Here is a 22811-nt window from a genome sequence, read left to right on the forward strand (position 1 = left end):
CAAACAGTTGATTTCTTGACTATTGCGTTAAAATAGTCAAAATTAACTCACCGCTCAAAACTTTTGTGTGCGTGTATGTGTTCTAACGCTCGTGAATTATCTCATTAAAACAAACAAAGACCTCTGGAGGGGCAGGGGAGAAGTGGCGTTAACGAGGGCACTTAGATCGGACCGAAAGGGCACTTAAAGGGGCAGAGGCACGAGCCCTGTTATAATCACTGAAGAAATCTATCTCTTACTTACATCAGCACTCGAGAGAATTTGAATCATGAATGAATTTCACATTGTAAATCGTCAATTTGTAAAAAATGTATGTACATTTATAACACTATTCTTTGTATTATATCACCTTTGCATCAAATTACAAAAAACAGTTAACGCTAATGCGAGGGTGTTTCTAATGCAGCGTCTATGGGAGGGACGGTAAATTTGACATCGTTCTCTCTTCTGACAGCCGTTATCAGTCTCTCAATTTTTTCCTTTTATTGAAAGTCATGAAAACACTATCGTGGAGTTTTTCTTTTGCTATTTGAGCAAATGGGAATGCAAAAATATATATTTGTGAACTCTCCCATTCACTGCTATTCAAGTTAACCCAACTATGACGACTTCCGCTGTTGAGAATCCATACAAATGTGAGAGTGGATCGTGTAGGTCGGATATATGTGAGAGAGCCATTTAGGATGAACCGATTCAATAGAGTGAATACTGACACAAATGTGTGTGAGAGAGGTCAATTTAGGTGAGTGTGTTTGTTTTTCTGACATTAAAAACAGCCATGCAAGGTTTGGTCACACAACACCATCGCAAAAGCTACACTGTGCTTCATAATGGATGAATTGTACAACATGTAATGCTGTTACTTTTTATTTTTTGCTTTGAAACAATCTGTATTGTATAAAGCATTAAATAAAGCAGCATCGCTTTTATTTAGCATACTGATCAAAACTGCCCTTTAATAGCCAATATTTGCAAATAATAATATAATATTCGTTCATTTAACTGTAGCCCTCTAAAACCAATGAATAAAATTTGACATCGTTCTCTCTTCTGACAGCCGTTATCAGTCTCTCAATTTTTTCCTTTTATTGAAAGTCATGAAAACACTATCGTGGAGTTTTTCTTTTGCTATTTGAGCAAATGGGAATGCAAAAATATATATTTGTGAACTCTCCCATTCACTGCTATTCAAGTTAACCCAACTATGACGACTTCCGCTGTTGAGAATCCATACAAATGTGAGAGTGGATCGTGTAGGTCGGATATATGTGAGAGAGCCATTTAGGATGAACCGATTCAATAGAGTGAATACTGACACAAATGTGTGTGAGAGAGGTCAATTTAGGTGAGTGTGTTTGTTTTTCTGACATTTAAAAACAGCCATGCAAGGTTTGGTCACACAACACCATCGCAAAAGCTACACTGTGCTTCATAATAGATGAATTGTACAACATGTAATGCTGTTACTTTTTATTTTTTGCTTTGAAACAATCTGTATTGTATAAAGCATTAAATAATGCAGCATCGCTTTTATTTAGCATACTGATCAAAACTGCCCTTTAATAGCCAATATTTGCAAATAATAATATAATATTCGTTCATTTAACTGTAGCCCTCTAAAACCAATGAATAACTAATTACATCAGTAATGTGTACTCAAATCTGTGTACTATAATTTGACATCCAGCAGTGATTAGCATGAAATACAAGTTAGCTTCTAAAACAAAAAATAAAATGTTAGAGGTCTTATTTTTAGACTTAACTCCTAACAACATCAGAAAGTACTGCAGTGAGCAATAAATAAAATATGCACTACTGTCTTGAAAACCCCCATTACCCCCACCACATCTTTCAGAGACCGTCTCCACCAGAGGCGAACATACTTGAGCGTATGAAGTTCAAAGCTATTTTTTTTATCCTCCTGTGATACAAATGGGGAAAGCGAGAAAAGACTGAAACCATTTCATGTCACTCAACTTGGTTAACACCAAAACTTATCTTCCCTTTTGATTTATGCATGGGCCTACCAGATAATTTGTGCAAGGACGAGTGAGAAATATTCTATCTTAAATTAGTTGCATAAAATGTATAGTTTTTTTTAGGTAAAACCAGACTGAGAGACGTCAATACAGCCAAGCAGCTCATGTGGGCAATCAATAGACTCTTGAAAGTCCTGCTTGCAACAGCAAATCTACTCCTTGTACAGCCAGAATGGATCAGTTCTGCATACAGATTATCCATTTTTAAGCCAACTCAGGATTTAAAAAAAAGGCTATTAAATGAATCTATACATTCTGATGCAGTCGTCTGCACAAAGACAGCTATTTATTTTATACCATTTATATTTCATTCAGTAAAGGGCTTCCTATGCAGATCATATTCCCAAACAAATATATAAGAGGAAAATACACAATATTGTTGTTGTGGAAATGCTCTTTTTGCAATCAGCTCAAGTGTTTTTGTTCATTTTTTTTATCCTCCTGTGATACAAATGGGGAAAGCGAGAAAAGACTGAAACCATTTAATGTCACTCAACTTGGTTAACACCAAAACTTATCTTCCCTTTTGATTTATGCATGGGCCTACCAGATAATTTGTGCAAGGACGAGTGAGAAATATTCTATCTTAAATTAGTTGCATAAAATGTATAGTTTTTTTTAGGTAAAACCAGACTGAGAGACGTCAATACAGCCAAGCAGCTCATGTGGGCAATCAATAGACTCTTGAAAGTCCTGCTTGCAACAGCAAATCTACTCCTTGTACAGCCAGAAAGGATCAGTTCTGCATACAGATTATCCATTTTTAAGCCAACTCAGGATTTAAAAAAAAGGCTATTAAATGAATCTATACATTCTGATGCAGTCGTCTGCACAAAGACAGATATTTATTTTATACCATTTATATTTCATTCAGTAAAGGGCTTCCTATGCAGATCATATTCCCAAACAAATATATAAGAGGAAAACACACAATATTGTTGTTGTGGAAATGCTCTTTTTGCAATCAGCTCAAGTGTTTTTGTTCAGATCTTTGAAACAAGCAGAGCACGGCCCACTGCTGTCCCTACTGCATTGCATCACACCAACGGTACAAGATATTTTGTTGCTTTGGGGATGTTTGAATCTTCTGAGGCAGGGCCTCAAAGTTACGTGAAACAAAACCTTATGGCACTATCGATTTCCTCAAAGAAGGTAAAGTGTATCATTTCAGAGCGAAAAATAGTTTATCTCTGGCCAAACATCAAGGCTGCTTACTGAAGGTGTGTTTTTAATGTTCATAAACGTGGTCTTTGTTCAATACTTCTAATAAACTGATTTTACGAAGGGGAAGCTCCACAGGGTCCTGAGAAGTGTTAACTGTGGAGAGTGAACACTGGTTATTGGCGGTGTTCGCAATCATGACTTTTGCTCATACTTCAAGGGTGCACCAAAAATGATATTTTTATCAGCATGCACTTCACCTGACTTTCATTCCAACAATATTCTTCAAACATTTTTGAAGAATGTTGATAGCCAAACCGTTTTAGTGACCTTTGACTTGCTTTGTATGGACAACAAACACTCAGCCAATCCTCAGAATATGTTCTTTTATGCTCCACAGAAGAAAGAACATTATACAGAGTTGGAAAAACATGAGGGAATGTAAATGATGCCAGAATTTTCATTTTGGGTGAACTATCCATTTATTAAACTTCAGTACTGTTTGAGCTACGGACATAACTGACATGACCGCAGATCATGTGACGTATTGAGAAGAAGCGTGCTGTTATAAGTCTGGTCAGACTTATAATTTCAACCCAAACTTGTTGTAAAATGTGCCTCAGGTGAAATTTCAGCAAAATGACGTTGCTGCTTGAATGCTTTGAGACTCTTTAATCTGGAAAAAATGACTATATTATATTAATGTATACTATATTATTAGAAAATATTTGGAAGAATTTCTAAATGTGTGTGTGTGTGTGTGTGTGTGTTTGTTTTAATACAATGCAAGTCAATGGTCACCAAAACTGTTCTGTCAGGATAAAATATCCCCATTTTTCATGTGTAGAAATTTTAGTGACCTTTGACTTGCTTTGTATGGACAACAAACACTCAGCCAATCCTCAGAATATGTTCTTTTATGCTCCACAGAAGAAAGAACATTATACAGAGTTGGAAAAACATGAGGGAATGTAAATGATGCCAGAATTTTCATTTTGGGTGAACTATCCATTTATTAAACTTCAGTACTGTTTGAGCTACAGACATAACTGACATGACCGCAGATCATGTGACGTATTGAGAAGAAGCGTGCTGTTATAAGTCTGGTCAGACTTATCATTTCAACCCAAACGTGTTGTAAAATGTGCCTCTGGCGAAATTTCAGCAAAATGACGTTGCTGCTTGAATGCTTTGAGACTCTTTAATCTGGAAAAAATGACTATATTATATTAATGTATACTATATTATTAGAAAATATTTGGAAGAATTTCTAAATGTGTGTGTGTGTGTGTGTGTGTTTGTTTTAATACAATGCAAGTCAATGGTCACCAAAACTGTTCTGTCAGGATAAAATATCCCCATTTTTCATGTGTAGAAATATATATTTTTTCTATTTTCTGCACTTCAGCACTTACAACATGTAACAGTGCTGGTAGATAAAACTGAGAAATATTTGGGGCCTCCAAAGCAGCTTTATTAATCCCAAAAAATCTGGGTGAGGAGCATTTCCACAGTGTGCCCATCCCTTGGCCTTCTGGCTGTAAGCAACAGGAGTGCATTGTGGGTGGGAGAGCAGTCTTGGCATATTCTGGGGGACAGCTGGTGACAGACTGTTTGTTCTTGTTTAGGACGACAGCCCTGCACAGTCGGGGAGAGGTCACCTTCTCCATGCCTTACTGAGCTTTGAGAAGCCTGAGATTCATATTCATCTTTCTATCCATTGTCCTTGTACGTTTTTCAGCCACCAAATTGGCACCAGGTATGATACGTGTTGAGATGCCCTGATCTTTAGCTGTTTCCACAAACACTGGATGAACTGATGTCTCATCCAGAGATATAAGCGGATTAAGACTGGCAGGCAGAAATATTTTGTCTGAGCGAACGACAGCGATCATGATGATTACATTACATTTTTATCTCCTCATTGTTGAGATCTGCTGAAAAGAGCAGCATAGCTGGTCAACAGGATATGTTTTGTATGTTGGACTCCCCAGCATGGGATTCTGGTGTTAAACCACTGGACTTATGTTAAACCATGACTTACTACTGATTTTAAAAACAGGATACTGAATTTTGTCACGTTTTTTTTTTTTGCATTGATTTGAAAAAATATATATATTATTCTTTAAAACGAAAAATTATTCTTGTGATCACAAAGCTGAATTCTCCGAAGCTATTACTCCAGTCTTCAATGTCACATCGTCCTTCATAAATGATTCTAATTTGCTGGTTTGCTGCTCAAGAAACATTTCTCATCAGTGTTGAAAACAGTTGTGCTGCTTAATATTTTTGTGGAAAGCGTGATACATTTTTTCATGATTCTTTGATGAATAGAAACAAAAAAAGTTTAAAAGAAAAGCATTTATTTGAAATTGAAATCTGTTGTAACATTATAAATGTTTTACGGTCACATTTGATACATTTAATGCATACCTATAAAATTATTAATTAAATTAATTAATAAAAGTATTAATTTTTTTTTTTTTTTTTTTTTTAAATCTTACTGACCCCAAACTTTTGAAAGGTGTAGGTGTACATGTTTTCAAAGATGAATTACATGGGCTATTTATATTTTTGTTATATTATAATATGTGATTTATTAAAATATGCACCAAAACTGAGTGGCACATTTGAACATTTTAAATTATAATTAGGCCTACATGACTTACCATGACAGGGTTAAAACAATAGCATTTATGATACTTAAAAATATAATATTTGTATAATTCAAAGATGTAAATTCAAATTTTGAGGTCATAGTTTAAGAAAAGCATATTATTTGCATATTTTTGATCACTAATCATTTTGACCATTTTTGGAATGAGTGATGATTTGATGATTCCCCCAATATTTGTGGTATTTCTTGGACTATCATAAGAATAACCCTTAATTAATCAGTTCGACCAACACCTCGGCAACACTAACCAGCATGAACCAGACTGTGCCAGCATGGAAATTGAGTTGGAAAAAAAAATCGAAGTTTGTTTTTTGAGGAAGGTGGGTGTGGACTGTGGATGTGAATAGGTACACCTCTAGCCATCAGCACAATAGAGGGACTGGCCCAGGCTGTAGAACAGCAGTAATTAGCAGCTCTAAGGAGGTGTGGGGCTCTATATTCTGTCACTCATTGAGAGGGTGTAGAGCAATATCCCGCTGCACAATTATCCCCCCTCAGAGTTAACAAAGAACCCTTAATGACAACCCCACTGGCACCACTCCAAATACAAAACAGGACAAGGCGGATGACGGGGGCTTTCACAAATGTCTGTCTGAACATTTGTGAAAATGTGGGCTTTATCCATGCATTGGACCACTCAATAACCATATGCATGTAAATGCATGCATAATATTTAGAAAATGTAGATATTCAAGTTCAAAATAAATGTATTTGAAATAGAAATGTTATGTATCACAATAAATCTCTCAACTGTCACTTTTGATCAATTTATTGTATTCTTGCTGAATAAAATTGTTTATTTCTTCTTCTTCTTCAAATCTTACCACAAAATCTTATTGTATTACGGCTTCCACAAAAATATAAAGCAGCAAATACTCTATGCTGAACGTTTTGCCATCGGCAATAATTCATATTTTAAAATATATAAAAATAGAAAACAATTATTTTAAATTGTAATAATATTTCAGCTTTTTTACTCTCTTTTTAATCAAATAAATGCAGCCTTGGTAAGCATAGTAGTTCTTTGTTATCCAATTAAATTTTTTTTTATTTCTTTGTGTGTGTGTTTAAAGTCTATTTTAACCCATGAGTTTGTAAAGGTATGATGCTTCTAGAAGATGCTTTTATAAAGGGCTTTAAGATGGTTTATCTGCTTCCTCCTTCAGCTCCTTCAGAGAGTGTTAATGAAGAACTTCAAAGGTAAAACTATCCCTTGAGCTCTTAGCTACTGTAATTGAAATATGTGAAATGCATGCATTCAAAAACTGAACAGAGTTCCTAGCACATAGTTGGAACGAGGGGTTCAATTTGCATTATTTAAAATTGTACTGGCAAAATGGTTCTTTGCAACTCAGTGATCCCTGTTTAATGAATGTGCATGTATTTAATTTGGTGTGTGTCGTGCTCTGTTTTGTAGATATGCTGTTTGGATAAGTTGATAATTAAGGTACAATGGTAGAACTAAAGAAATGTTTTAATTCTGTCTGTCAAATTTAAATGTTATCTACACACACTAAAATATCATTAAATTAATTTCATATAAATATAATTAAGATCAAAATGCCTACTTTAGCATAATAGTTGTTCTTTTGGATCAAATACGGTGTTGTTTTTATTGTTCATGTTTCATATTTTTTTATAATATAAAGAAAACATGCAACAATCACATCTTTAAAACTGTTTTCTACTCATATTTTTCAGTCATGCATACCCCTACATTCTGCATGCATACGATTTAAAGTCGCATTTCAAAGATCTGTGATTTTGAGACTTGTAAAAAAAAAAAAAAAAAAAAAAAGCTACATACATGTCAGTGCTGGAGAGCCTTCAGGCTGATACCATCTGTAGCATTATTGTACTGGCATCTAATGGCAGCCATTTGATGCCCTACCTAAGAATGGGATCTCTGTTAACAGCTCATAGCAGTTGAACTATGCGGTTTGGTTTAAGGCCAGGAAGAAAATTGACCAGGTGTTACTCTGCTGTACAGCAATGTAATGATATAATAAACACTACATGTTAAATCATGCAACCTGGCTACATTGTGAAAAATGTCTTGAAAACTGTAATACATTAAAAAATACGAAAAAGGAATAAAATAAATAAACACACAAACAAATAAAAAGTGTATGCTTAAACATCTATATTTAATAGTTAATATTTGAAATATTAATATTATGACTGTCAACATGAGTCAGTAGTTTGATTCATGTCATTCTTCTTCTTGGGTGCTTCAGGCTACATAAATGTAAAACATTTTTTGACCAGCCTGTATAATTAAGACTAGGTAACAGTTCTAGTCAAGTCAAGTCACCTTTATTTATATAGTGCTTAATACAATACTGGTTGTGTCAAAGCAGCTTTACAGTGTCAAACAGGAAAATAGTTTGTCAATAATGCAAGAGGACAATAACAAAGAATCATTTTTCCAGCTAAAGTCAGTTCATTGATGATTCATTGATGAGTGTCTGTGCAATCAGTCAAGCTTCCCCAACTAAGCAAGACAAAGGCGACAGTGGCAAGGAACCAAAACTCCATCTGTGACAGAAATGGAGAAAAAGCCTTGGGAGAAACCAGGCTCAGTCGGGGGCCAGTTCTCCTCTGGCCAGACGAAACCACCATGGTGTGGTTTAATTCCAGGCTGTAACACAGGTCAGGTTCTACCCATCTCTTTGGTCTAAACATGTCAAGTAAAATGTCTTTTTTGAATAGTCAGGATGTCAAATCATTTTACTGCTCAGAAGAACAATTCAGAAATGGAATATTATAATAGAGATACAAATAAAGCTTTTTCTTTCTTTCAGGTGCAGAAACTGTCTCTTAGTTTGTGATCACAAAACAATGGAAGTCTAGGGTAATAAAGTTCCCAAAGCCTCTTTCTGCTGTCTTTTTGTATATTGTCTGAACGCTAACAGCTTTATGGTAGCTTGAATATCTACTTTTTTGTACTTTGCGTAGATGATATACAGTATTCTATTGTATACACCACCGTTCAAAAGCTTGGGGTCAGTTAAAAAAAAAAAAGCAGGTACATATTAAATTTAGCAGTGGCAGTTAAGACATTTATAATGTTATAAAATATTTAAATTTTTTAAATAATTGATGTTCATTTGAATTGTCTATTCATCAAAAAATACTAGCAACAATTTCTGGCAATATTGTCGACTTAATTGCTATTTGATACACTATATGAAGAGAATTGAATTGAGCTGGATGATGACATCGCTGAATCAATGATGAACTGACTTTAACTGAAATATTGACTGTTTTCTATTGTCCTCTTGCATTATCGACACACTGTTTTACTGTTTGACACTGTGGAGCTGCTTTGACACAATCTGTATTGTATAAAGCGCTATATAAATAAAGGTGACTTGACTTGAATATGAATTAAATTCAGTGAAATATATCTGTTTGAGGACAAACATTCTACATATTAGGAAATAATAATAATAACAAGTCTAAAATTACGTAATTGTTTATTATTGTGCTTGTAATTCGAATTGTGTGATTTCTGAGTTCTCTGAAATTCAGTAAACCCTCTTGCTGTCATGCATATTCAACATCTAGTGGGTGTGGTGTTCATTTCAAATTCACACTCATGAGTTGTAAGGCAGCCAGTTCTTAAATTATGAATTTTGTCCAACGTTGACCTACATATATGTAGGAAAGAGGTTCACTTTATATGTGTAGCCGATCAACAATCACATCTAAGATTAAACACCGTTTGAGAGAAATTCATTGTGCACCCTTTGTTAACATTAAAATGATGAGTTCCCTTTACTAATGGAAGTCTTTATCACATTATGAGTCTGAAAAGCCATCAGGCCTCACGCTAGTAATTTATGATTTATCTTGCCTGTGTGATTGCCCTGAGGAAGTCTGTAATAGAAGAGTCTGAGGCCTCCCTTTGACAGCATATGCCTCTCACCCCCCTCTCAAAATGCCATTTCTGAAAGCCGACTCATTTTGGAAAAGCTCTTATCAAATAAATGCACAAGCACAAGTCTGTGGCTGCTAGCTGTGCCTTTCGACTGCGGCGGTCATGTGATTATGCTTGTCTACAGAAAGTACAGGCAATTCTGCCCCTCCTTGCAAAAGAACATGGCTTTCCACAAAGAAAAGATTGTGTTCAGGGACTTTTCTGCATGTAAAATGGTCCCCACCTACTAAGATCTATTGTTAACATATCAGCCATTCAGCTAGAGCTCTTTAATTCTGGATCCAAACAAGATCAAGCTTGCATTTGGCCTGCAGATTAAAAAATACATCTTATGTGCTTCTTTTCTACTCAAAGCCACACAGCTTGTTGCTGACACAGCCTTTATTTTTATTTTTAAATCTGCATAATATATTTAAAAGGGACAAATACATATGCTAAGGCAAACATCGCTTTAACTATTGCATAATCTTGAAGGGTTGTATAACTGTAAAGTAACGAAGCTACGAGAATACTTTTTTTGCGCAAAGAAAACAAAAATAATGACTTTATTCCACATTTTTGTCTCTACTGCGTCACTTGTGGACGCGCAAAAACTTGTTTTCTTTGCGCAAAAAATTATTCTCGTAGCTTCGTAACTTTACAGTTGAACCACTGATGTCACACGGACTACTTTGTCGATCATCTTGGTACTTTTCTGGACCTTGAACGTGGTAGTTACCTTGCTGTCTATGGGAGGGTCAGAGAGCCTTCAGATTTCATCAAAAATATCTTAAATTGTGTTCCGAAGATGAACGAAGGTCTTACGGGTTTCGAACAACACGATGGTGAGTAATTAATGACAGAATATTCATTTTTGGGTGAACTAACCCTTTAAGGACTTTTTAAAGCCCCCAAGTACAATTTTGGCATGCGGCTTGCCCACCGCAGTTTGTGCTATGAACATAAAAGATATGAACATAAAATTACTTACAATTCTACTTGGGATTTCTGTTCATGTGTTCAACAAGCTTTGTATTGTTACAAAGAATATGGACTATTTCTCCATGTTACCTGTGTCGGTATGTCTATTTTTGTTTTGGTCTGTGTGATTCCTCCCACTGCCAGTTAACTCAATAGTATTTTGACACCCCGGGTTGCCAGATGGTGGAAAACACAGCGTATTGCAGCCATGGAGGCCAGCAAACGAACTGGGTCAAAGACCTCAGATTCTCCCAGGCTTAAAAAGCCTCGGCATCTATCTAAAATGCTCTATGACCATAGGCATATTAAAACACAGATAAATCAGCTCATCAACTTACAATATAAGGCTCGTCGCCATCCAACATTCTCCAATATTTAGAAATTAGGACTACAGTACCCATTTTAACCGCTAGCTGTCAATATTACATACTGCACCTTTAAATCTATGGACTGAATATCTGCATTTTTGTATTCCCACCTATTCCGACACAATACCAAAAACAGTGCATTATACAGTGCTTTTTCGGCAAAAAGGGAACGCCACAGCCCTGTTTCTGTTTTCTCTAGTCAATAATCAATTTTCATAAAAATTTTCCCATTTCTACTTCATGGACGGCTAAGTTTATTAAAATCCCTATATGGTAACATTTACCTCACCTTTAGTCATAAACCAAAATATTATACATTTTTTGGACTTTGTTCAATTTAGTAAGTAACCACTTAGCAAATTCCCAGAACCCCCTACCAACCTCTTAGCACCCTAGCAATCCTAGAAACGCCCTGGCAACACCCCAAAAAAGAAAAAGTGTGTGTATATATATATACACATATACATTAAAACACATTACTGTATATACATATAACTGTTTGCATGGTTCCCAAAAAAGAATGACATGATGCATTTTTGGAAATCCTTCTTTCCCTCCTTAAAGCCTCATCTCTTTTCTGCCAGCTGTTGTCTGCCTCGGTCTCTCCTCCACTCCCCCGCTCTTTCTCTTGTCTCCACCCATAGCAGCTGCTCGCTTCTTATGGACTACCATGTGAAAATGGCATAAACTATCCATGAAATCACTCCACCATTCTTTGCCAATCCACCCCCATATCTCTGAATGACTCCTCTGCACTTAACATGATATAGCCTTTATCTCGACACAATCCCTTATAGAATATACAACATAAAACTGGATGCTTCACCGACACCATGAAATCAACATCAAAATCTTTAAGGTCATCTATATGCAAATGTAATCCTAAAACCTGACAATTTTGTTCTTTTAACAGAGATGTATTTAAAATTGAAAGTCTGGGGAAACAGATCGAAATATTTATGACTTATGCAGATGGGTAAAGGCCTGTTCACACCAACACATATGTTCTGCACATAAATTCAGCCATTTTTAGTTCAGGCTAATGCATAAAAAACAGCAGATCTGAATAAATATTCAGTTTCACCATTTGACTTATAAAAGAAGCAAAAATACCTCTATAAAAAAAGCGTTGTGCAACTTTCTGTTACTTAGAAGGAAATCAAGTAGTAATTACTGTCGTAGTTTTATGTAACAGCAGCAGATCTGGGCATGTGACCAAAAGCACAAAAACTCATAGGCTGGCTAGCTTTATTCGCAGTGTGATAGGAAAAAAAATATACCTGCACAAAAAATATATCTGGAAAAATATATGTTGCATTGACAGCATAGAAATGTTTGTGTTGATCTGAACAGATGCATTTGAGCTACGTTTTCAAATTAAAATGTTTATCATCAATGATGTTTGCACTGAACATTTGTCTTTGTGTGAACAGGACTTAAATCTGGGTAAATGTCATTTTAGGTTATCTTGTTCCAAGTTTTATGCTGTTCATACTTTACCTTGGGTCAGAAGCATCAAGTACCCCTTCAGATTTTTGAGCCAAATGTTGTCATCTTTTAGTTAATTTCACAGTACTTGGTGGATTTTTTGCACACATGCAAGAATATATATTAATGAGTAATAATCATTCCCTTATTTTAGTAAATATTAGCCATGTTGTACTAATTTGTTCCCTTGTTTTGATTTAATTTGGTTTTGAGGGAACAAATTCTTCAAATTCATGCCACAATGTAACTAAAGTGCAGGAATTATTTATTAAAACAAGGGAACAAACTTTTAATTCGTGGGAACGATTTCTTAATAACTTTTGCCAGAATTAGTGTGTCTGTGAGGTAATCTGTGACTCAGGTGTGGCACGTTTCTTTGAAGGACTACAGAGAACAGAATATTGAATGTAGAGATATGGTGCAGTTCAGCCTTGTGTCCAGTGCTTATGTTTCAAATTAATTTGTTGCTGTAAGCTACAGAATATGTTGAAACCTGAATCAATGGACGATGCAGCCAAGTGTTCTTAATATTCTGTAATAGCGACAGGCAGCAAATGCGTTAATAATGTATGTTTTTCCATGAAAGACAAGCAGTGTGCAATAAAATTGAGTGTCTCCTAATCGACTTAATGCATTTGCGTCACAGTTCACCATGTTTCACCATGCTTCTCTCAGACACTAAACACAGTGCATTAAAGTTTCTGTACAAAGCTGCAGGAACATTGGTTATATGTTGTTCTAAAACCTTGTTTCACATTGTATACCTTGCTGAAATTCAGGATTAGCATCGCACTGTTAGAAGTGTTAGCATAGAGCAGGTGCTAACTCTGCTCTGGAGTAGGACTTCATCAAAATAACAAATGTGACAATCATTGCTTAACCCAGGGTCGAAGGTGGTGTGACAAGCCTATAAGAGAGTGTGCTACATTATTATAACCTTTGCCTTGCCTTTTTAGTTACTCTTTATATTATAGAAAATACTAAATAAATAGAATAATGTTTGTGTTCCTTTATTGCATCCTGTCATGTAGGGCTCAATTCAGCCTCAGAGAGCAAATGAAAAAATCTTTATTTTATTATGTGAACTCAGGGTATGTTAGCCGTGAGCGGGGCTATATGAAGAACCTGCTAACTGTTTGATATGCAGCCATCTGTAGTTTCTTTGAGCACAGGGCCGGATTTACGCATAGGCATTCTAGGCACGTGCCTATGCTCGCTCGTCCAGGGTGGGCCCAAACACAATGAAGAGATATATAATATTTTGTTATACTGTGGGCTATCTACAACAATAAAAGAACCAAATCCTCAGAAGACATTCAGCAAATAAATATAACAAACAATAGGGTCAAAAATGACAAACTATTTCCATGTCTTCCACCTTTTTTATGTACGGAAATCACGCTTTCTCCGGTTCTCTCTCACAGACGCACACACACGCACTCGCGCACACACGCGGACAGAAACTTGTTGTCAACGCCGCCCCGTGAATTTATCAGTAAAATAGTTTCGCAGCTGAAAAGCTACATTACATTTCTCAGTGAGGAGGTTCTTGAAGCAGTTTAACTTAAAGATTCGCTATGAGTAGATGCTGCTGTTGAACGCTGCTGAGAGACACATAGATGCAGGTATTCACACGCACTGAATCTCTCTCTCTCTCGCTCTCGCTCTCGCTCTCTCTCTCTATCTAATAACTGCATTAGACTGCATTAATAACTGAATTAGTCTGCATATCAATGGCTCAAGCCTCTGTTATCAGCTCTAAAATGGCGTTTTGGAATTTGCAATGGAAGGTTTGGGATGAGGTGCGTAAAACATAATTCAACACATTTCAGGACTGAAACATGTCAAATGTCTTGAAACAAATCATCTGAACAATGTCTTGATGTGTGGTTGTGACTCCTGGCCATTAAAATTATTTGAGAAATAACTCCCGAAGTGGTACACCACGCCTATTAATGGAATAGTCTTTCTGAGTTCTCAAACAAAATAAGAGCTACATTAGATTTTTATTGACTGAACTCAAGCGCTTATTGCGATAGAAAACACTGTAATGTTTCCACTGATTAAGAAATATTTTTGTTTGCTTGGGTGGTAATATTAGGCCTATTATATTAATTGGGGGGGGGTAAAAAATATGTAAAAAATATGTTTTGAGAGGTAAATCCGGCCCTGTTTGAGCCAGTCTAATTTCTTTGAGCTCAGTTAGTAGTCTGAATGAGATTAAGTATGTAGAGCAAAAATTTGTGAGATAGCTAGTTATAATGGTAATTAAATAATGTTTACATATGTATAAAAACCTACATTAAAATCTGTCATATAAATTGGTGTCTTCATTAGAAATTAGCCTACTGATTGCCACCATTGATGGACCAAGTTTTTAAATAATATTAAAATATCATTATGGGCATGGATGATTTTTTTTCTTCACAGCTGTCTTTGTTTTCTTTAGTGGGAACTGGGAATACATTTAAAGGGCCACTTCCCCAAAAAATGTAAATTATGTTATAATTTACTCCCCCACATGTTGTTCCAAACCTGTAGGACTTTCTATTCTTCTATAGAAAACAAAAGGAGATGTTTTGCGAGCTGTTTGTTCCACACAATGAAAGCTGATAGTGACCTGCTGTCAAGCTCCAAAAAGGACAAAACATATACCACCATAAATGGGATCATAAAACTTGGGCACTTTATTCTAAGTCTTCTGTTTGTGGAATAGAAGACGTGACGTGAGCATAACTACTAACAAGAATGTGGAACCTACACTATAAAAAAAAATCCATAAAATTTACGGTAAAAAACGGCAGCTGTGGTTGCCGGAATTTTACCGTAAAAAATACGGTAGCAACGTTTTAGGTTTTACGGTTTTAACTTAAATTTACCGTTATATCCCATAAATTCTTTAACTGATATAATGTTAATATACCAACCTATTGAAGTACTGAAACCTTTTTCTGTTTTGTAGCTTTGTAATACACTGATAACCACCAAATGCAGGTGGTGATGAGAAAGTCACATGATGAACCAAAGCCCATCACACTGAGCAAAAATTTGTGAGATAGCTAGTTATAATGGTAATTAAATAATGTTTACATATGTATAAAAACCTACATTAAAATCTGTCATATAAATTGGTCTCTTTATTAGAAATTAGCCTACTGATTGCCACCATTGATGGACCAAGTTTTTTAATAATATAAAAAAATATCTGTATGACATTATATTCTGCAGTTCTTCCCTTTTGTACCAAATATCTGTACCTTTCAAATTATCACATCGAAGTTAGAAATTCAAATATTGTGACAAAATTAATTTTGTAGGGTGCCACGAGTTTGTTAAAATTTCCAAAGGGTGCCGCGACTAAAAAAAGGTTGGGAAACACTGTGTAGAGCCACAGTTCACAAAGCCCAAAGCACAACACGCTAATGACCATCACTGCCTGCAGGCTGCTCTGCAGCACTTACAGCAATCACGGCTGTCACTCCTCCACGGATTGTAATATTAGCCATATTTGTTTGCTGAATTTGTTATCTCCTGGGCTTTGTGGCAGACCATGTCCCTTGAACAGCTGAGCTATAATTGCTTTTCTTGCTTGATGCTCATAGCCCATGCCGAAGGCAGGGTTCTGCTGATTTTGTTACCCTTGTCAATTGGGGAAATTGGGGACCTTGTCTCAAACATCTCAGAGGAGCCCACGGGTTGACCTGTGCCTGCAGCTTTTTCCTTTTCTTCTCTAATGGGTTAAAGAGCATACCAGTCAGCATGCATATACCGTACCCCACACTGTCTTTTTAAATGTTTTAGCTGTTTGTTTGGTAATTTATTATCAATTGTTAATTGCTAATAATTAATTGTTTTATTAGCAATGTTCTATATTTTTATTTATTTATTTATTATGGCTAAGGCAAGGTGTCACTATTGCTCATACATTTGGTTCGAACAAATCCCTAAGCCTATTAAGCTTGGGAGCGTAACTCATTCCGCACTGTTTGTGCTATAGACAAGAATACAACTTAAAATCATGAAGTCTAGCGTTGCCAGATCTCACAAAAAAATAAGCACCTTGGGCCCCTGGTCTAAAGCCTGGGACACACCAAGCTCAGACTAGCATACACACTAGCTGGCCGTCTACTGTAGTCTGTCTGGTGTATTCTAGTGCAACTTTTTCCCCCCTGATGCAGGTGATGCGAGACAATGTGAGATGACACCACAGTTGGCTTTCCTCAGGTTTGGTGTGTCCCTACCTTTACAGAACATAGGAGACAATAATCAACCACCTAGTAATGCGCTGGCAACTACATAGCAATGTACTTTAGCAACCGCAAAGCAATGGCCAAGCAACCACCCAGAACAACAGAGAAACCATAGAGTAATGTCCTAGCAACCATTAAAAACACCTCAGCAACCACCTAGAACCATAAATATGTATAGGTAGATGCAACATTCGACCACTCCAGACATGTCGATGTGTCCGCCATCTTGGAATGGTCAATGTGTTATCACTCACAATAAAAATCAATGAGTTTTCCAAGATGCCACAACATTGCACAGCCTCTGGTTGTAAAAAACGCTGAAATTTAAATTCCCGTAGAAATTGGATAAACTTTCACAGGTAAGAATGTGTTGGTTTGTGTTTTTAATATATATTAACTCAGTATTACAGGTTTTTAAATTGGATAAACTTTCACAGGTAAGAATGTTTTGGTTTGTGTTTTTAATGGGTATTAAATCAATATTACAATTATTACAATTATTACAATTATTTTAAACTATAGTATCTTTTAAATGTTGTGTTAGCTAACGGCTTCGTCTTGTATTGTGTTGGTTGAGCAAAATCATCTGTTGAAGTCTATTGCAGATATAGATATTCATTTGTGTAAATATGGTTGCAGACACACAGGCAACTTGCCCTCGAGTGTTCATGGGTCAGTTTTGACCATTCCAATATGGATGGAGGGCTTACGTATAGCGGCCCATAGAAACAGCCACTATAGTGCAGGGGTGGCGAACTCCGGTCCTGGAGAGCCGCAGCCCTGCAGAGTTCAGCTCCAACCCTAATTAAAACTCACCTGCCTGTAGCTTCCTAGTAACTGTTCAGACCTTGATTAGCTTGTTCAGGTGTGTTTGATTAGGGTTGAAGCAAACCTCTGCAGGGCTGCGGCTCTCCAGGACCGACGTTCGCCACCCCTGTTCTAGTGCATCTACTTATCTATGCATAGAACACTCTAGCAACCATAGTAAATTTGCTAGCAACCACATAGCAAGGGCCTGGAAACCACTGACAATATTGTAATTGCGAATTTTGATTGAAGGGATAGTTCACCTCAAAATAAAAATTCTGTCATCATTTACTCACCCTAATGTGATCCAAACCTGCATGGCCTCTTCTTAGGTATACCTGGGTATCTATCTTCTGCAGAACACAAAAGAAGATATTTTGAAGAAAGTTGGTAACCAAACAGCTTCAGCATTTGACTTCCATTGTATGGACAAAATAACTAATTTCTCAATGGATTTTCTTTGATGTTCCACACAAGAAATTAAGTCAGGTTTGGAATGACATGAGGGTGAGTAAGTGATGACAGAATTTATTATTTTTGGGTGAACTTTCCCTACACTACATGCAGCACTCAAAATGTATTCAGGAAAATCTAGTTATCTATAGTTGAGAAGGTTGTTGTGGTTTTACTTTATGCCAGTGTTGTGGTTATATAAGTGAAGGAAGGAGAACACACAGCTACACCTCTATGACAAATTTTGAGTAATGAAGCATGTCCCTTCTTTTGTACCCCAGCGTAGCATGGATACGTGATTTAAATGAGTCTCAAAGATCATAGAGTAGCGTTTCCACCTCTTACAATTCATCATTGTGAGATATCAAGTGTGAGTTCGAGGTTAAGGGACACTACAGTCATAGTGAGGTGAATGTAAACTGTCCATCAGCCTAATGAAGATTAAAAGGTGCCAATACTCCTGTTTAATACTTCACATTGTCCTCTAAGTAGCCACCTGGGTCCCTACAACGTCCCGCCATCAGTCTCAAGAAACCATCAGGCACTCTAGGGTGTTGTACCATTGCTAAGGCCCCACCCACTTCCCTTTGTAGTTTTCTGCCTTCTCCCACATTCAACCAATCAGATAGTAGCATGTCAGTGGTGGTTTACCATAGTGATTTATTAGCCAAATATTGCCACTTTGAAGGCTGCTATGGTAACGACTGCTACAAGAGGTCAACTAAAACCTTCCTCTCCCTCCTAACACACACACACACACACACACACGGAAATACTCACACTTACTCACAGCAATACCCCCAGAGACTGCCTTTCACCCCTACAGCAAACAGTCACACTCATATTTCTACTGAGATGCACTTATATGGTCACAAGAGAGACTGAGTGAGAGGACATTTTAAATCAGTCTATTTGATTATAAACAAAATTATAGAGATTACCTGCATATTGCTTACTGCATACTACTAGTATTTTTAAAAAATAGTATGTGAAAGAGCATACAATGATACACCTTTGCTGCATTGTTGTCACATGATGTCCCCATTATGTTGTCACATAATGGGGACATCATGTGACAACAATGCAGCAAAGGTGTATCATTGTCACATCATGTGACATCATGTGACAATGATACACCTTTGCTGCATTGTTGTCACATGATGTCCCCATTATGCAAGAGGCATCTAGTTATCAATAAAAATATTTGCATTTGTAACCACAATTGTTGTCAAAAATGTCCTATATAATACTATTTCATTGGAGTAGTATACTAGTATGCTATTCCGAATGTAGCTATTTAGTGAAGAAGATGTTAAAATCGCGGTTGAAGTTATGTCTGGTTCATTCGTCACATTGGAAATTGAAGGTCAAGTCAAGTTCATTGCATTGCGGAATACAGTATTCCCCAATGTGTAGTTAAACCTTTTGCCAAATGTAGTAGGTCATCTCTGTATTTTATTCAGAAAATTTGCATATTTTGCTTCTGCAGAAATAGTAAGTGTTCTGTAATATTCCGAACGTTATTTGGAATAGCATACTACCATTAGTACTAACATACCAGTAATACTCATACTAACATTAATACTAAAATGCAAGGTTATTCTTCCCACTTTAATATAAATAGTATTCAGCAATTGCAACAATTTGTAACTGTTTTGGTGAATTGGTGGCAAATTTAAATGAATTTATACAAATATTATTTGCACAATCTGCTTACACCTTAGTGAGGGATAGGTTTAAAGGTGGGCTTAGGGGGTGGACTTTTTGTAAATGTTCATATATTGGAGTATGAATCAGTTGTGCAAATTCATACAAAATGGCAATTTGTAAAATAGTTAATATTTTCTCATGAGATTGGATTTGTGAATTGGAAGCTATAGATCAGTATCCACCCTTAGCCTAATAATTATCCAATTATCCAATCCCCCACTGTTAGCCAAACAATATCATGGATTTTCCTCTCACATTTGACCTCAACAAGTTACAGAATTGTAAATAATCCTTACAGGTCCAAAGGATCCCAGCCATGAATACAAAAATAACCTTTCACACCCAAAGGGTCATTGAGGAGGGGGTTTTGGGGCAGTATTGTTCTCTCTTGGTCAAACTCTCATATTTCATCTTAACATTTGGCTGGAGTGAGTCTGACACCCCTGTTGTGACACGTACTGCTCTTCAGTCTGTGAAACTGGAGCTGGTGAGCATGACAGTCTCTGCCTTGCTCGTGAGGTGGAGAATAGCCAATCTAATCACATTACCCACAATCACAGCTTTTATCAGCTACGCTTGGTGTCAGGAAGTAATATGGCTGGATATTTTCTGGTGTAATGGTGTTACACCCATGACCTGCCCTGGTGCCATGGCAATGGCCAATTAAATGTATATGAGCTGTAAATAAGGTCTTTTAACAATCAGATTGGTGTTCTGACATAAGAAGAAGCAGCTACAGGCATGGAAGACACAGTGAGAATAAAATGAAATATTTTTGACTTGGTGTCATTGAGAGATGACACCAGTAGATGTGATATTTGCCCAAAGGGGTGGTGTTGGGTGACCGTATACCCAGGTTGGGACTGCAGGTGCTTGTGGGCATGGAATCTAGTCTTTGTGAGGTCAAATACTTGGATTCCTCAAGCACACGCACTCACTGCATCATTACCATAACTGAACCCATGCAGTGGGTGGTCTCATCCATCCACATAAACCTGGTTAGATAATCATAACAGATAATCATTATGGACATGGATGATTTTTTTCTTCTTCACAGCTGTCTTTGTTTTCTTTAGTGGGAACTGGGAATACATTTAAAGGGCCACTTCCCTCAAAAAAGTAAATTCTGTTATCATTTACCCCCCCACATGTTGTTCCAAACCTGTAGGACTTTCTATTCTTCTATAGAAAACAAAAGGAGATGTTTTGCGAGCTGTTTGTTCCACACAATGAAAGCTGATAGTGACCTGCTGTCAAGCTCCAAAAAGGACAAAACATATACCACCATAAATGGGATCATAAAACTTGGGCACTTTATTCTGAGTCTTCTGTTTGTGGAATAGAAGACGTGACGTGAGCATAACTACTAACAAGAATGTGGAACCTACACTGTAAAAAAAAAATCCATAAAATTTACGGTAAAAAACGGCAGCTGTGGTTGCCGGAATTTTACCGTAAAAAATACGGTAGCAACGTTTTAGGTTCTACGGTTTTAACTTAAATTTACCGTTATATCCCGTAAATTCTTTAACTGATATAATGTTAATATACCAACCTATTGAAGTACTGAAACCTTTTTCTGTTTTGTAGCTTTGTAATACACTGATAACCACCAAATGCAGGTGGTGATGAGAAAGTCACATGATGAATCAAAGCCCATCACAAGCAGCTTTTAAATAATAGCATTTATAGAAGGTGTACAGTGTCATTCACACAAACGCTAAACACCATCATGGTAACACACATGAAACTGAAATAATGCAATAAACATTCATTTAACAACACTAGGTGTAACATACAACCCTAATATACAAAACTGATAAGAAAAAACATAGTTATTTCAACAACAAAAAACATACAATTTGAAATGTAACGCAGGGAATTCTGGGAATGTCAATTTACAGTTATTCACTGTAAATTATACGGTCTTTTTCACTTCCAAAAATGGTATACTACCGTAAAATGTATGTCCAATACATACAGTATAATGTCCAATACAGTTTTTCACCGTATATAGTAGGGGAATTTACCGTTAACCATTTAACAGGTTTTTACTGTAGCATTTTTACAGTCTTTTACCGTTAAATTCACAGTCATTATTTATACTGCCCTTGGCAAAGTAAACTGATGTTGAATAGATAGAATGTGCGCACCTGTGGATCAGGCAAACCTCTCTTAACCCCAGATATCACTCCATCAGTGACAGCACAGATCCAAATAACCCCCATTAACTGCAGACACTATAGTGTTACAAAAGTTAAGTTACATACAGTGGTCTCAGAAAAGAAGACACAGTTAAAATATCTGAATCTCGTTGCATACAGATACAGAATATCAAACTAAATGGCATCTGCAAGCAAATGCTGCTGGAGCTTTAGTTCTCAGAACTAAATTCAGTTTTCTTTATCAGTTTTGCTCATTGACTTTTAATGAACTGTTCTGAACATAGTTTTAATAGATGTATGAAGTCAGTTCTCCTCATGTTCACATATGAATATTAACTCATATTAACTATGAATAATGTCCGCTAATGTTTGACAACTACAAATGTCACAAACAAGCAAACATTTGGGTTACAATAAGGCATATTCAATGGAAGTAACCCGGAAACGATAGTTGGATGTACAATGGAAATATGGGAGAATTTAGGGGAGCAGGGGATAGAGATAGTGAAAGAATATATGGTTTTGTTTTGAATACGTTGTTTTGAGAATGAATAAGGTAGAATGATGTATAAATAAATGTGGAAGTGGAATGTTATTTCTTTCTTCAGAGAGAAGGAGAGAGATTGTGGACAAGAGGGTGGAGCAGGGAAGAAAGTGGGGGCAGAGAGAGATCTGGATTCTGGCTGAGTCAACATCAAAGCTGTACGATTCTCTTTTTTCCCTCTTTGGTCATATATGATTTCCTTCAGTGGCCTCAAAGCGCACTTATAAGTCTTAAGGCTCAGTGTGT

This window comes from Sinocyclocheilus grahami, unplaced genomic scaffold (assembly GCF_001515645.1).
Source record: "Sinocyclocheilus grahami isolate Dianchi unplaced genomic scaffold, SAMN03320097.WGS_v1.1 scaffold781.1, whole genome shotgun sequence".
Taxonomy (NCBI): Eukaryota; Metazoa; Chordata; class Actinopteri; order Cypriniformes; family Cyprinidae; genus Sinocyclocheilus; species Sinocyclocheilus grahami.